Raw genomic sequence first — 13,143 nt, forward strand, 5'->3', positions numbered from 1 at the left:
TTCTCCATTTTTCAAAAGCCATAACTTTTTTTATTTATCCGTCAACACTATCGTATGGGGGCTTGCGTGGCGAAATGTAGTTTTTATTGGTGCCATTTTTGGGTGCATAGACTATATTGTAAAACTTTTTTATGATCACGGGGAGAGAAAACGCATCATTTCTGCCATAGATTTTTAAAAAAATGTATTTACTTTTTTAAAGCGTTAATTATGCAGCATAAATGACACAATACATTTTTTTCTGTGGACCGGTACCGTTACAACGATACCAAAATTCTTATGTTTTTTTTTTTAGGTTTTTCCACTTTTTTTGCAATAAAAACCCTTTTTTTTGGAAATCTTTTTTTTTTTTTTCCCCATTCGCTTCATTCCAAGTCCTATAACTGTTTTATTTTTCCATGGACAGAGCTCTGTGGGGGGTTTATTTTTTGTGAGACGAGCTGTAGTTTTTATTGGTATGATTTTAGGGTACATACGGCTTTTTTGATCACTTTTATTGCGTTTTTTGGGAGGCAAAATACTGAAAATTAGCATTTAGCTAAAATTTGTTTTTTAGCATTTTTTTGTGCTTTTCGCCGTGCAGGATAAAAAGCGTGTTCAACTTATTGTATGTTTTCGTTACGGAGACAACGATACCAAATATGTGGGATTTTTAAATTTTTTTTTGCTAATATGAATAAAAACACAAAGTTTATTTTTTTTACATTTTATTTTTATACATTCTTTTGATCTTTCTCTTTTTTTTTTTTTTTTTTTTTTTTTTTTTTTTTACACTATTTATGTCCCTCTGAGGGACTTGCATCATACCACTGATGATCGCTATGATAAGGCATTGCAGGACTTCTCTCATGCAATGCCTTATCGCTTATTACAGCAATCATAGGCAATGTAATACGGGACACCTGTAGGTGGAGTCCTGTTAACATGGCAACCAGCCAGGCTCTTACATCGCGAGAGCCCGCTGACGTCACAGAGGGAGCGCACTCCCTCTATGAACCCTTCCCATGCAGTGATGTACATAGATTGCAGCACGGAAGGGGTTAACAGCGGGGGGCGCGTCTCCGATGCACCCCCGCTGTTGCAGTGGGAGGCCGGCTATCAGTGACAGCCGGCTCCCGCTGCTGGATAGCGCGAGATCTCTTATGACGTAAGGGTACGTCCAGTTTCGGGAAGTACCTTGCTCCCATGACGTACTCTTATGTCATATGGAGGAAAGGGGTTAAAGGCTTAGAAAAACATGGACTGCCACCCTTGTCTGTGCGGTTGTGTCTGGTATTAAAGCTCAGCTCCTTTGAAGTGAATGGGAGCTAAGCTGCAATACCAGACACAACCAACAGACAACGATGGTGCTGTGTTTGGAAGAAAGCATGTTTTTCTAACCCATTAGTGACTTTTTAGATTAATGACCAAGCTATATTCTAAGTTTTGGGGGGGGGGTGTTACTGTTGTTTTGAAAGTGGCAGAATTTAATTTTTTTTTGTCGACATATCAATAGCATGTCTTGTTTTTTGGGGGGACAAGTTGTATTTTGGGGTACATTTGCATTGTAAAGCTTTTATTTTTTTTGGGTGGAGAGGGCGAGGGGGAGAATGTTTAACCCCTTAGTGACGGCCCCATCAGGAAACTACGTCCTGCCTGAGTGGGCTTTAATCCTAGAGGATGTAGAATTATGTGTCCTCTTAGGATTAATGCCCCTCAGGCTCTGGACGTGACAGCTCCATGCTGTCAGTGCCCGCAGGTAGCCGACAGCATGGAGCTGTCATCCCAGGCTGCAGGCAGTACCCCCCGGCATTGCAATCGGCGCTATCCAATGAATAGCACCGATCACAATAAAGTTTTAAAAAAAAGTTTAAAAAGTTTAAAAAGTTAAAGATTCAGCTGCCCTGATGGATTGGATCCATCAGGGCAGCTGAAAGTACTTACCCGGCTTTCCCGATGTCTGCCGCGGTGAAAGGGTCCTCCGGGACCCGTTGCGGCTCTTCTGCGCATGTGCGCCAGACGAATGACGTCACGCGCATGCGTAGAAGACTGGAAACCCGGCTAAATTTTAAATCTCCTGGCTCCTGAAGGTAGCCGGGAACCAGGAGATGTTCCTAGGGGACCGCGGCGAGCAGTCCCCGGGCCCGCAATCGCTGCTATCCAGTGGCGAAAAAGTTTTTAAAAAGTAAAAATAAAGTTAATTTCACCTCCCCTCATGGATTGGATCCATGAGGGGAGGTGAAAATACTCACCCCCGGTCCTCAGCGGTGTCCCGGTCTTCCGGGACCTGAGTCCCCTTCTGCGCATGCGCGCCCGATGTCAATCATCGGGTGCGTGCAAAGAGGGGCTCAGGACCCGGGAAATTTAAAATCCCTCTGCTCCAATGGATAACAGTGATCATTTAATGTGCAAAAAGTTTTTTTTAAAAGTGTCAAAAAGTTAAAAAAAAAAGGTTTTAAAAAGTTTAAAATGCTTACATTTCATCTCCCCTCACGGATCATATCCGTGAGGGAGGATGAAATTGCGTACCTAAGGCCCCCGGATTTATCCGCGGTCCTTACCCCAGCTTCTGCGCACGCGCCCGTCGCCAAAGCGGCAGACGCATGCGCAAAAGCCGTGGATTGCCAGGATAATTTAAAATCTCCTGCTCTTGGCTACAAAACTTAGTCGAGAGCCTGGAGATTTCACGGGGGGCCGTGGTGAGTGGTTTCTGATCACATGTTCGCCGTTATCCAATGGATAATGGCGATCATGTAAAAGTTTTTAAAAAAAAGTTGATTTCATCTCCCCTCACCAATGCGATCGGTGAGAGGGGATGAAACTTTTTGTCTTATGTCGAGACCTTCCCGACATTCTGCACATGCGACCGACGCCAAAATGCTAGACACATGCGCAGGAGGCGGAGAACCCAGGAAACCTAAAGTCTCCCTGCGAGAGCCTGGAGCGGTGAGTGGTCCCCGGTCACGTGATGATAAAGGTAGCCATCTACCCTAGGCCGGTCTCACATGACCAGATAGGAATTACGGATTCCGCATGTGTCTGATCCGCGGTAATACGCAGATCAAACGCAATAGATTACACAATTCCACTCACATTATCGGGTTGGAACTGCGTAATCCACTCGTAGAAAAGAGAACGCAGCAGGTTTTATTTTACTGCGGATATCCGCAGCATAGAGCCCATTGTTCTCCATGGTCGCGGATATACCCGCAGCCCATACGCAACTACCTTGTATACGGGCTGCGGGTACCCACGTCATTGCTAAGCGACGGTGCTGGAAATGCAAAAAAAAGAAAAAAGGTGTACTGCGCATGACCGCCTGTGAGAGTAGGCAGTTATGCGCAGTACATTACGTGTCTGTATGCAGCGCCATGGCAGGGCTCACAGCTGGGATCCGCTGCGGGCCTCCGCAAGCAGATTCCACATACGGCCGCGTGAGCCCGGCGTTATTCAGACCGCGACCTGTAATACGTAATTTACAAGAAGCCCCGGGAACACTCCCCACCTTGTAGTTCCAGGAGCAGCATGTTGAGCGCCTTCTGTGTGAGACTGCCGCACCTCCGCAAAAGAGACTCAGCGCCACTTTTTAGGCTGGGTTCACACTGGGCAGATTTCGGGCGGAAATCTCAGGTTTGGCCCAAGCGTAGAACCGCAAGATTTCTGCCGGGAATCCACTGCTTCAAAACGTGCGGCACTTAGCCGCAGGTTTTGAAGCGGCCTGGCTTCTCCGCTGCGGCCGGTGCTTCCATAAAAGACGGAATTTCCACGGCAAATCCGCCCAGTGTGAACCCAGCCTTACACCCCATCCTTGCCACTGAGGTCAAAAGTACCCCACAAAAAGCATGAGAGGAGGGCGGATACCCGGTTTTTTGCCCGATGTACCCATTCCAACCAGGCCCCCTTATTTACCCGTGTCTTTAAAAAAAAAAAAAAAAAAAAAACAGTTCACATTATTACTTTTATCTAAGATTTGTGGGAACGCCAAAAAGGGCGCGGAGTGTGTGTGTGTGTGTGGGAGGGGGGGGGGGATTTTTAGGGAGTCAATTTTTTTTTCCTGCACAAGTGAGCAATGGGACCTGGAATTTATTCAGTTGTGCCCTGAAGTCCAACGGGTGTTCCCTGCATTATAGGCCTTGCCATGTGTTCTGTAAGTAGATTAGGGCCACAGTGGGTATGTTTCTGAACACGGGACAAACAGGGGTATCCATTTTGGGGTGCAAGTCTTCATTCATATGTGTGTTGCACAAAAAAACCAGTTTATAAATTGACACAATTGCCAAAAAATGAAAATCGTAATTTTTTTCCTACTGCTTTGCTTAGATTTATTTAAAAATTGCATGGTGAAAATTCGCAGTAGACCCCTATATGAATTCGTTAAGGGGTCTAGTTTTCAAAATGGCATCATTTGTGGGGGTTCTCTATGGTTTTGGCCACTCAATGGCTATACAAGTGGGCAATGGGGCCTAAATCACCTTCATGCAAAATGTCTGTTCTGAAAGCCACCGATTACTCCTTTCTTTTTGGGCCCCATTGTGCATCCAGACATAAGATTAGGGCCACAATGGGTATGTCTCTGAACACGGGACAAACAGGGGTATCCATTTTGGGGTGTAAGTCTTCATTCATGTGTATGCTGTACAAAGAAAAGCTGTTTTTAAAATGAAAGAATTGCCAAAAAACGAAACTCATAATTTTTTCCTTTTGTTTTGCTTGAATTCATTCAAAAACTGTGGGGTCAAAATGGTCAGTATACGCCTAGATAAATTCGTTAAGGGGTCTAGTTTTCAAAATGGGGTCATTTGTGGGGGTTTTCTATGGTTTTGGTCGCTCAACAGCTCTACAAGTGGGCAATGGGGCATAGAAGGCCTTCAAGCAAAATTTCTGTTCGGAAAGCCACCGACTACTCCTTTCATTTTGGGCCCCTTCGTGCATCCAAACATACGATTAGGGCCACAATGGGTATGTCTCAGAACACGGGAGAAACAGGGGTATCCATTTTGGGGTGCAATTCTTCATTCATCTGTGTGCTGAAGAAAAAAAGCTGTTTTTAAAATGACAGAATTGCCAAAAAAACAAAACTCATAATTTTTTCCTTCTGCTTTACTTGAATTCATTCAAAAACTGTGGGGTTAAAATGGGCAGTACACCCCTAGATCAATTCGTTAAGGGGTCTGGTTTTCAAAATGGGTTCATTTGTGAGGTTCCTCAATGGTTTTGACCGCTCAAGAGCTCTACAAGTGTGCTATGGGGCCGAAAAGGCCTTCAAGCAAAATTTCTGCTCTGAAAGCCACCGACTACTCCTTCCATTTAGGGCCCCGTTGTCCTTCAAGACATAAGATTAGGGCCACAATGGGTATGTTTCTGAACATGGAAGAAACAGGGGTATCCATTTTGGGGTGCAAGTCTGCATTCGTATGTGTGCTGAAGAAAAAAAGCTGTTTTTAAAATGACAGAATTGCCGAAAAAACGAAAATCACAATTTTTTTGCTTCTGCTTTGCTTGAATTCATTCAAAAACTGAGGGGTCAAAATTGGCAGTACACCCCTAGATAAATTCGTTAAGGGGTCTAGTCTTCAAAATGGGGTCATTTGTGGGGGTTTTCTATGGTTTTGGCTGCTCAGGAACTCTACAAGTGTGCAATGGGGCCTAAAAGGCCTTCAAGGAAAAATGTCTGCTCTAAAAGCCACCGACTACGCCTTTCATTTAGGGCCCCGTTGTGCATACAAGCATTATATTAGGGCCACAATGGGTATATTTCTGAAAACGGGACAAACAGGGATATCTATTTTGGGGTGTCGCTCCTTATTCTCATGTGCACTATAGAAAAAAAATATGTCTTTAAAATGACATATTTTCAAAAATGTAAATTTTTATTTTTTTCTCTTCTAAATTGCATTAACTCCTGAAAAAAAAACTGTGGGTTCAAAATACTCATAACCCCCCTCAATGAATACATTAAGGGGTCTAGTTTTTAAAATGGGGTCATTTGGGGGGGGGTATCTATTATTCTGACACCTATGAGCCTTTGCAATCTTGGCTTGGTGCAGGAAAATAAAGTGTTCCTCAAAATGCTGAAAAGTAATGTTAAATTTGTACGTCTCCTAAATGGTTAAAAAAAACAAGAGTTTTTCAAATGTGCATTCAGAATAAAGTAAATAGATGGAAATATATATCTTAGCAAAAGTTTGTACAGTATGTTTGCACATATTTGCATAATTACAGTTGAAAATGTGAAAAATGACAATTTTTTCAAAAAATTTCCCAATATTGGTACTTTTAATAAATATTCCTAAATTCTATCAGTTTATTTTTTCCACCTATTTCAACTAGAACATGTGGTGAAAAAACAATGTCAGAATCACTTGGATATGTTAAGTGACACGTCAGATTTTCAAAATTTGGCTCCGTCACTAAGGCGCAAACAGGCTTCGTCACTAAGGGGTTAAAAAAAAAAGTGAAATTCCACCATTCTTATCGGTTTTGCTTTATTGGCGTTCACTGTGCGGTAAAAAAAAATGTGACAATGTTATTTTCTGGATCAACACTATAAGGGCTTATTCACACGGGCGTATATCGGCTGGGTTTTCACACCTGGCCAATATACGCTGCCCCTCTGATGCATTGTATCACAATGCATCAGTGCACATGGGCGCCTTTTACGCCGGCAGCAGCAGCTGCATAGATTTCTATCAGAGCCTGTGCTAGCTGCCAGAGAAGGGAGGTGGGAGGGAGTTTAGCAGCGTCACCGCTAACCTCCCTCCCCCTTCTCTTCTCCTCTCCACCTCTTGCCATCTGTTTGCAATGGGAGCTTGCGGGATGGGGGCGGAGCTAAGCTCGGCCAGCTCAGCCCCCTCTTATTGCAAGGGGCGGGGTTTAAATCCATCCCCCTCCCATTGCAAAGGGCCAGAGGAGAGAGGAGGTGAACAGGCGAGGGAGAGGATAGGGGGAATTTCTCCCAAGGCACTGCGGCCTCGGTGTATATGTGCCGGGCCCTTTGCCTCTCAGGCGTTTTTACGGCTCCGGTGGGTGCACATAAAACGCCTACACCCATGTAAATGGGCCCTTACTGTGATAGCAAGTTTATATAGTTTTTTTAATGTGTTGCTAGTTTTGCATACTAATTGAATTTGTATCACTGCAGTCCAAGACCAATTTTTTATATTTTTCCCGTATAGTCACGTCTTGGTTTTTTTGGGAAGTTTTTTTTCATTTTATTGATACCATTTTGGGCTACGTGCAACCTTTCAGTAGACAGCTGAACACTCGACCTCCTCCTGCTAGGTTGCAGGAGTTAGACCTTTTATACATGCGCCATAAATTTACCATAGCATGGGTTTAAAGTCCAGGACCAAGTGCCATATATTTATGGTGCTTGGTCACTAAAGGGCTAAAGTAGTTGTCCAGTTGTAAAATATTGATTGCCTATCCTTGCCAGGGAGCCCCGCTGATCAGCTGTTCTTGTGTCTCTTGGCTGGTGAACTCTTGCAATGAGCTAGTTTCTACTGTAAGCAGATGGCTCCATTGCCACAATTGCCTGATTTGGTATTGCAGGTCAAGTTCCCCTTTGTGAGGTGGGGTTGAATGGTAAAGCACTGCAAGCAGGGGGGGGAATGGTGACATTCAGGGTAAGATCATTGCTTGGTAAGGGAGTGGTGAGGCTCTAGATGTGATTACTGCTGGGGGGGAGGCTTGCTGAAGCCCTGGATGTGATAACATTTACTGGTTATGGGGTCTCATTAATTTAGGAATCTGCAGTCTGAATTTATGACATTTGTAGTTATTTTGGGGTCTGACATTTGGCTCTGAATTAATTTTGCTCTATTAATTTTTGCTGTGTTTGCCTAATACTTCTTTTTAGCCTTTTTTTCTTCTGAAAAAAAAAATAAATGCTTCAAATAAAAATTATTTACTTTGGTTCAGATATACCAGAATTACTACAAATTTGTGGATGAGAATGGTGCAAATTTATTAGACTAACCAGCACATAACCTGTTTTGAGGGTGAGTTTCTCTTCTTCAGACAGCTGGATGGTGAATTCCAAAAGTTGATCAAAGCATTCCCAAACACAAATTGATACGGAGCAATGGTACCATTCCATCCATTGATCACAGGTGATGTTCTCTCTGACTGGAGTTGTTCAATTTGTTCATCTTCTCCATCTAGCCCAAACCACCATGACGACTTCTCCTGGCCACAACTTGTTTCCTTCTTAGGCCTCCTGCACACGGGCAGGTCGGACCTCGCATGCGGGATTCCTGCAGCGGAGTGCGACCCCCGTTCCTGGCTGGTGACCCCTGCGTACCTGTCTGGCAGTGTCTGCGCTGTGGATGTGCCGGACGCCACTTCACAGTAGGCGCCAGCGCTCCACAATGGCGCGGATCTCTCGATACTTGCGCAGTGCTGCGGGACGGACGGCTTCCATTGACTTCAATGGAAGCCTGTCGTGCGTAGCGCGCACAAAATAGCAGCATTCTGCGATTTCTTTCCCGCGAGTGGAAAATGCAATTGATGTCCGCTCGTGGGCAGGAAATTGTGTATCTCCATAGCATGCTGCAGAATCTGGAGGCGGAATCCCACTCCGGATTACACAATGCAAATCCGCTCGTGTGCAGAAGGCTTTATGCTGACATTACTTCCAGAGGCAGTTTACAAGTCTGTAGGGAGTGAAGCAATAGAGGATAGAATATTTTTACACACCCAGTAATCCCATTTTGCAAGTTGGTATGTTTACCGCTGCACGGCTGAGCTGTTGGATGCTTCCACTTCACAGTAATAGCATTTACAGGTGATGAGGCAGAGAGAACATATTACGGTAGTAATTTCACAAATACTACTACCAATGTTTTTCTATGGCTATGGTTCCAAAATTTAAACCCTACCGGTAAACCATACTTTTCAACCATGCATCTACCTGCCAATATTCCAATTAACATGTCATATTCATAATGGAGCTCACTACTAGGAGGAAGCAGACTATACAATGTATAGCATAAGTCACTTTATATTGGGAGACTACGCTTTTATACTATTCAGCTAAAGTCTTCCTTCTCTTCACCAGCCTACAGACAATATATTTCCGAGTCTTAATATGCATGACTAAATTATTATTTTTATGGGCCATAAGTAGCCACTTCAAGAGATTCCAAAAATAGTTTGTTTTTTAGTGTTCTGTGTAAATTTCTTTGTTCTAGAAACTCTATACTTCTACAATATCTCTTAGGCCTAGCTCACACGACCATATCGTAAAACGCTCAGTGCTTTACTTGCGTAGGTAATCGCGTATCTACATATATTGTCACTTTTTTTTTTTTTTACTTTCTTGTTTCCTAGCAGTACGTGTAAAAACCGACGTGTATACGCAATGTAATTGCATATGCACTGTGGTCCAAATGCACCCATTGAAAGCAATAGGGCTGTATGCACAAAATACTCAGTAAAATAGAACATGCTGCGTTCTTTTTACGCTCATGATATATGCAAGTGAGAGTGAAATAATGAAAATCAATGTACTTTCCTTGACCCCATTGACGGTGTATTATGTGCGCATAGTATGCAGTACAGTGTGATTGTTCTCAGTAAGGGAAACCAAGTAATCTTGTAGATATGATACCTTTTAATCGCTAACAAAAATGCATGATGTAATGCGAGCTTTTGGACCACACAGGGTCCTTCCTCAGGTATAATGAAATGGATCCGAAGAGAGGTGTGTGTGTGCGTGTGTGTGTGCGTGTGTGTGTGCGTGTGTGTGTGCGTGTGTGTGTGCGTGTGCGTGTGCGTGTTATACACACACTTATGCCAATCCCACAAAGTCTATGCCTTGACATAAGTGTGTGTGTATATATATATATATGCATGCCTCTTCGGATCCATTGCATTATGCCTTGATGAAGGAACCTGTGAGGTCTGAAAGCTTGTATTGACATCATGTATTTTTGGAAGCCATTAAAGGGTATCCTATCTACAAGATTACGTGGTTTCTCTCACTGATAACAATCACATTTTGCTCTCCTGGCTAACACAGTACTTAACCTTTTCTTCCTTTTCATATGCACACAAATCTGTTCATGTGAGCCCGGCCTTATTTTGTTGGAGCCTCCCCACAATCTGGTAAGACCTCTCTGACTGTGCGCCTTCTCTATACTGATGACACAGAGCCTCTTGTCTCGTTACATTTAGTAGTATCAAAATAAACACATGTTTTCATTCTGTGCATTCAGCTGGTGGGCAACATTTGTGACCTTTCTCATGTACATTTGTGCAACTTTGCAGAAGAAGGCTTTGTAGTCTGGTGACGGACAGACTGTAATTATAGCGCCTCACCATCCAGCTGTTCCCTTCCACATCTGATCATTATGCGGCTATGAAGGCAGCTTTGTCTCTTTACAATTAGGTTTGCTATTTACTACTGCAATCCATATCATATTCTTGGAAAGAAAACGTTAAACTCCCCAGCTGCATTATTTTCTCCGTGTTCTGTAAATAGAAGTCGCTTGGGTTAGTATTTCAAGTATCATTTCTTTGATGGGTCCTTTAAAGAAGCTTTGTATAAGCCTTACTGTATGCATGTCACTGAAAAGGCCTGTATATTGGGAAAATGCTATTTTTTCAGTTGGGATCTGACCATCATCATCCCCTCCCAAGTAGCCGGAATCGACTGCAGGTGGCGTTGATGGATCCGATGATTCACTCCTTTGTTTCTGTGTAGGGGCCTGAGCATATTTGGGCCGCAACTTGGAAAAGGTTACAATGGAAACTTATGCATTAGAGAAGCTGAAAGAATAATTACAATGGGAAACTCTGGAACTAACAACCAATAAAGATTTCTTAGTAAGCCACAACTAGAAGAGGCAGCTCTTGTGTGACCGATAATAATGAGAAATTTAGAAGACGGGGCTGATTGGGATCTTAAAAGTTGCCTCATTTTGTAGATGGATCCAAATTACTAGCATAAGGAGCCAACACAAGTATTGCCTGCTGCTGGTTCTGTCCTTTGAGATGTCATTTGTTGTTTGCTTGGGCCTAGATGAGTTGAGTGCAATTCAGCTCTTTATCACGTCAAAAAGGAAGCACAGGGCGATGTTTAACCCCTTAATGACACGGCCTATTTTGGGCTTAAGAACGCAACAATTTTTGGCCGTTTTTCTTCTCCATTTATCAAAAGTCATAATTTTTTTATTTTCCCGTCGACGCGGCCAAATAAGGGCTTGTTTTTTGCGTGGCGAACTGTAGTTTTTATCGGCGTCATTTTTGGGTACATTGACTATATTGTAAAACTTTTATTATTTTTTTTATGATAGCAGGGAGAGAAAACGCATCAATTCTGCCATAGATTTTTTTTACAGCGTTAATCATGCAGCATAAATAAGACAATCCATTTTTTCTGCCGGTCGGTACGGTTACAATGAAACCAAAATTCTTACATTTTTTTTTTAGGTTTTTCCAGTTTTCTGTAATAAAAGCCCTTTTTTTGGCAATCTTTTTTTTTTTTTTCTAAATCGCTGCATTCAAAGTCCTGTAACTTTTTTTTATTTTTTGATGTACGGAGCTGTGAGGACTTATTTTTTGCGAGAGGAGCTGTAGTTTTTATTGGTACCATTTTGGGGTACATACAGCTTTTTTGATCACTTTTATTGCGTTTTTAGTGAGGCAAAATGCTAAAAATTAGGCATTTTGCCTCAGTTTTTCAGCGTTTTTTTAACGCATTTTTCCGTGCACAGTCAAAAGCATGTGCAGCTTATTGTACGCGTCGTTACGGACACGACAATACCAAATATGCGGGGTTTTAATTTTTTTTAACCTTTTTTTTCTGAGAAAAAGCATACAAAAAGGGTTTTTTTAAATTTTTTTTTTTGTTACATTTTTTAATTTATTTTTTATTCATTTTTGTAATTTTTTTTTATTTTTTATTTACCAGCATTTGTGTCCCCCTGGGGGACTTTCACCACAGCCCTGATGATCGCTTATACAGTGATCTCAGACACTGGCAACACAGGACGCCAGTGTCTGGCATCCTGTTGCCATGGCGACAGGCCGGGCTCTCGCGATAACATTGCGAGAGCCAGCCGAAGACACAGAGGGAGTGCGCTCCCTCTGTAAATTCTTTCCCTTCCACGATCTACTTAGATCGCAGCAGGGAAGGGGTTAACAGCGGGACGCCGGCTCCCGCTGCGGGATAGCGCGGGATCATATGTGATCTCGCGCTATCCCCAGGACGTAAGTTTACACCCTGTTGCGGCAAGTACCCCTCTCGCAGGATGTAAACTTACACCCTGGAGCAGGAAGGGGTTAAATTAGAAGAGACATTTCAACTACCTGATGGGGACACAGGCGCTAGTACCACCTCCATGCTGCACAGCCACACTGCCTTCTGTAAGAAAACATTCCCCACCGCAGTGAGCCTGCAGCTACTCCCTGAGCCACCGGGAGAGTGGGGTCTGTAGCAAGTGCTCAATCAACCCTAATTCGATTGCAGTGAGCCTATTGGGATGCAGTGGTTTCGGGCATCTGCCCAGGTGCTGACATCTGCCCTGCCTGACCAGATGAGCCCATGATCTGATTGGCCTACCAGGATTTCTTCCTGTAGAGCCTATGGATAATCCATCTCTGGAAGTATGGTTGAAGGGTAAGGGATTGGTTCTTGTGCAGTAGCAAAGACCTCAAACCAAAATACAGTATCATAAGATCAGTATGTTTTATCCCCGCCCCCATTTTTGATCCATGAGACTCAGATTAAGAATATCTAGGATTTATAAACCAAAATGAGAATTATTTTGTAATCAACAGAAGGTCCCACCAGAAGGCACATGAAATTGCTAGGAAGTGATGTGCATCTTCTATTAGTGAAGATTCAGTCTTTGTATAGCATTTGTCCATGATCATTATATTGATGAGGTTCCTACGGTCTAGTAACTTTTTACTTTCATTGGGTGCACAAGAGAAAGAGACTAGAGAGACGTGAGACTTTTGCACTGCTGAAGCTGGGTATAGCCAAGGACAGCCCTGGGGTATCAATAGATTTAAGATTTGTGATATTCCAACACCTAAAGTCCATTACACCATGCTTTTATAATTATTGCTAGTCTATTTTTTTACCATGTAACCATCTTGTAGAAGTCATCTTGTTATTGCTTGTCCTCTTCTTTTTAGTTCTTCTGCACATAATTA

General features: G+C 43.0%; 1 protein-coding gene across 2 annotated transcripts in view; it reads left to right on the forward strand.

Annotated features, from left to right (window-relative positions):
* Positions 1–13,143, forward strand: part of ZSWIM7 (zinc finger SWIM-type containing 7) — a 97,946-nt gene that overhangs the window by 27,189 nt on the left and 57,614 nt on the right. The gene's annotated exons all lie outside the window — the stretch shown is intronic.

The sequence above is a fragment of the Eleutherodactylus coqui genome, chromosome 4, assembly GCF_035609145.1.
Source record: "Eleutherodactylus coqui strain aEleCoq1 chromosome 4, aEleCoq1.hap1, whole genome shotgun sequence".
Taxonomy (NCBI): domain Eukaryota; kingdom Metazoa; phylum Chordata; class Amphibia; order Anura; family Eleutherodactylidae; genus Eleutherodactylus; species Eleutherodactylus coqui.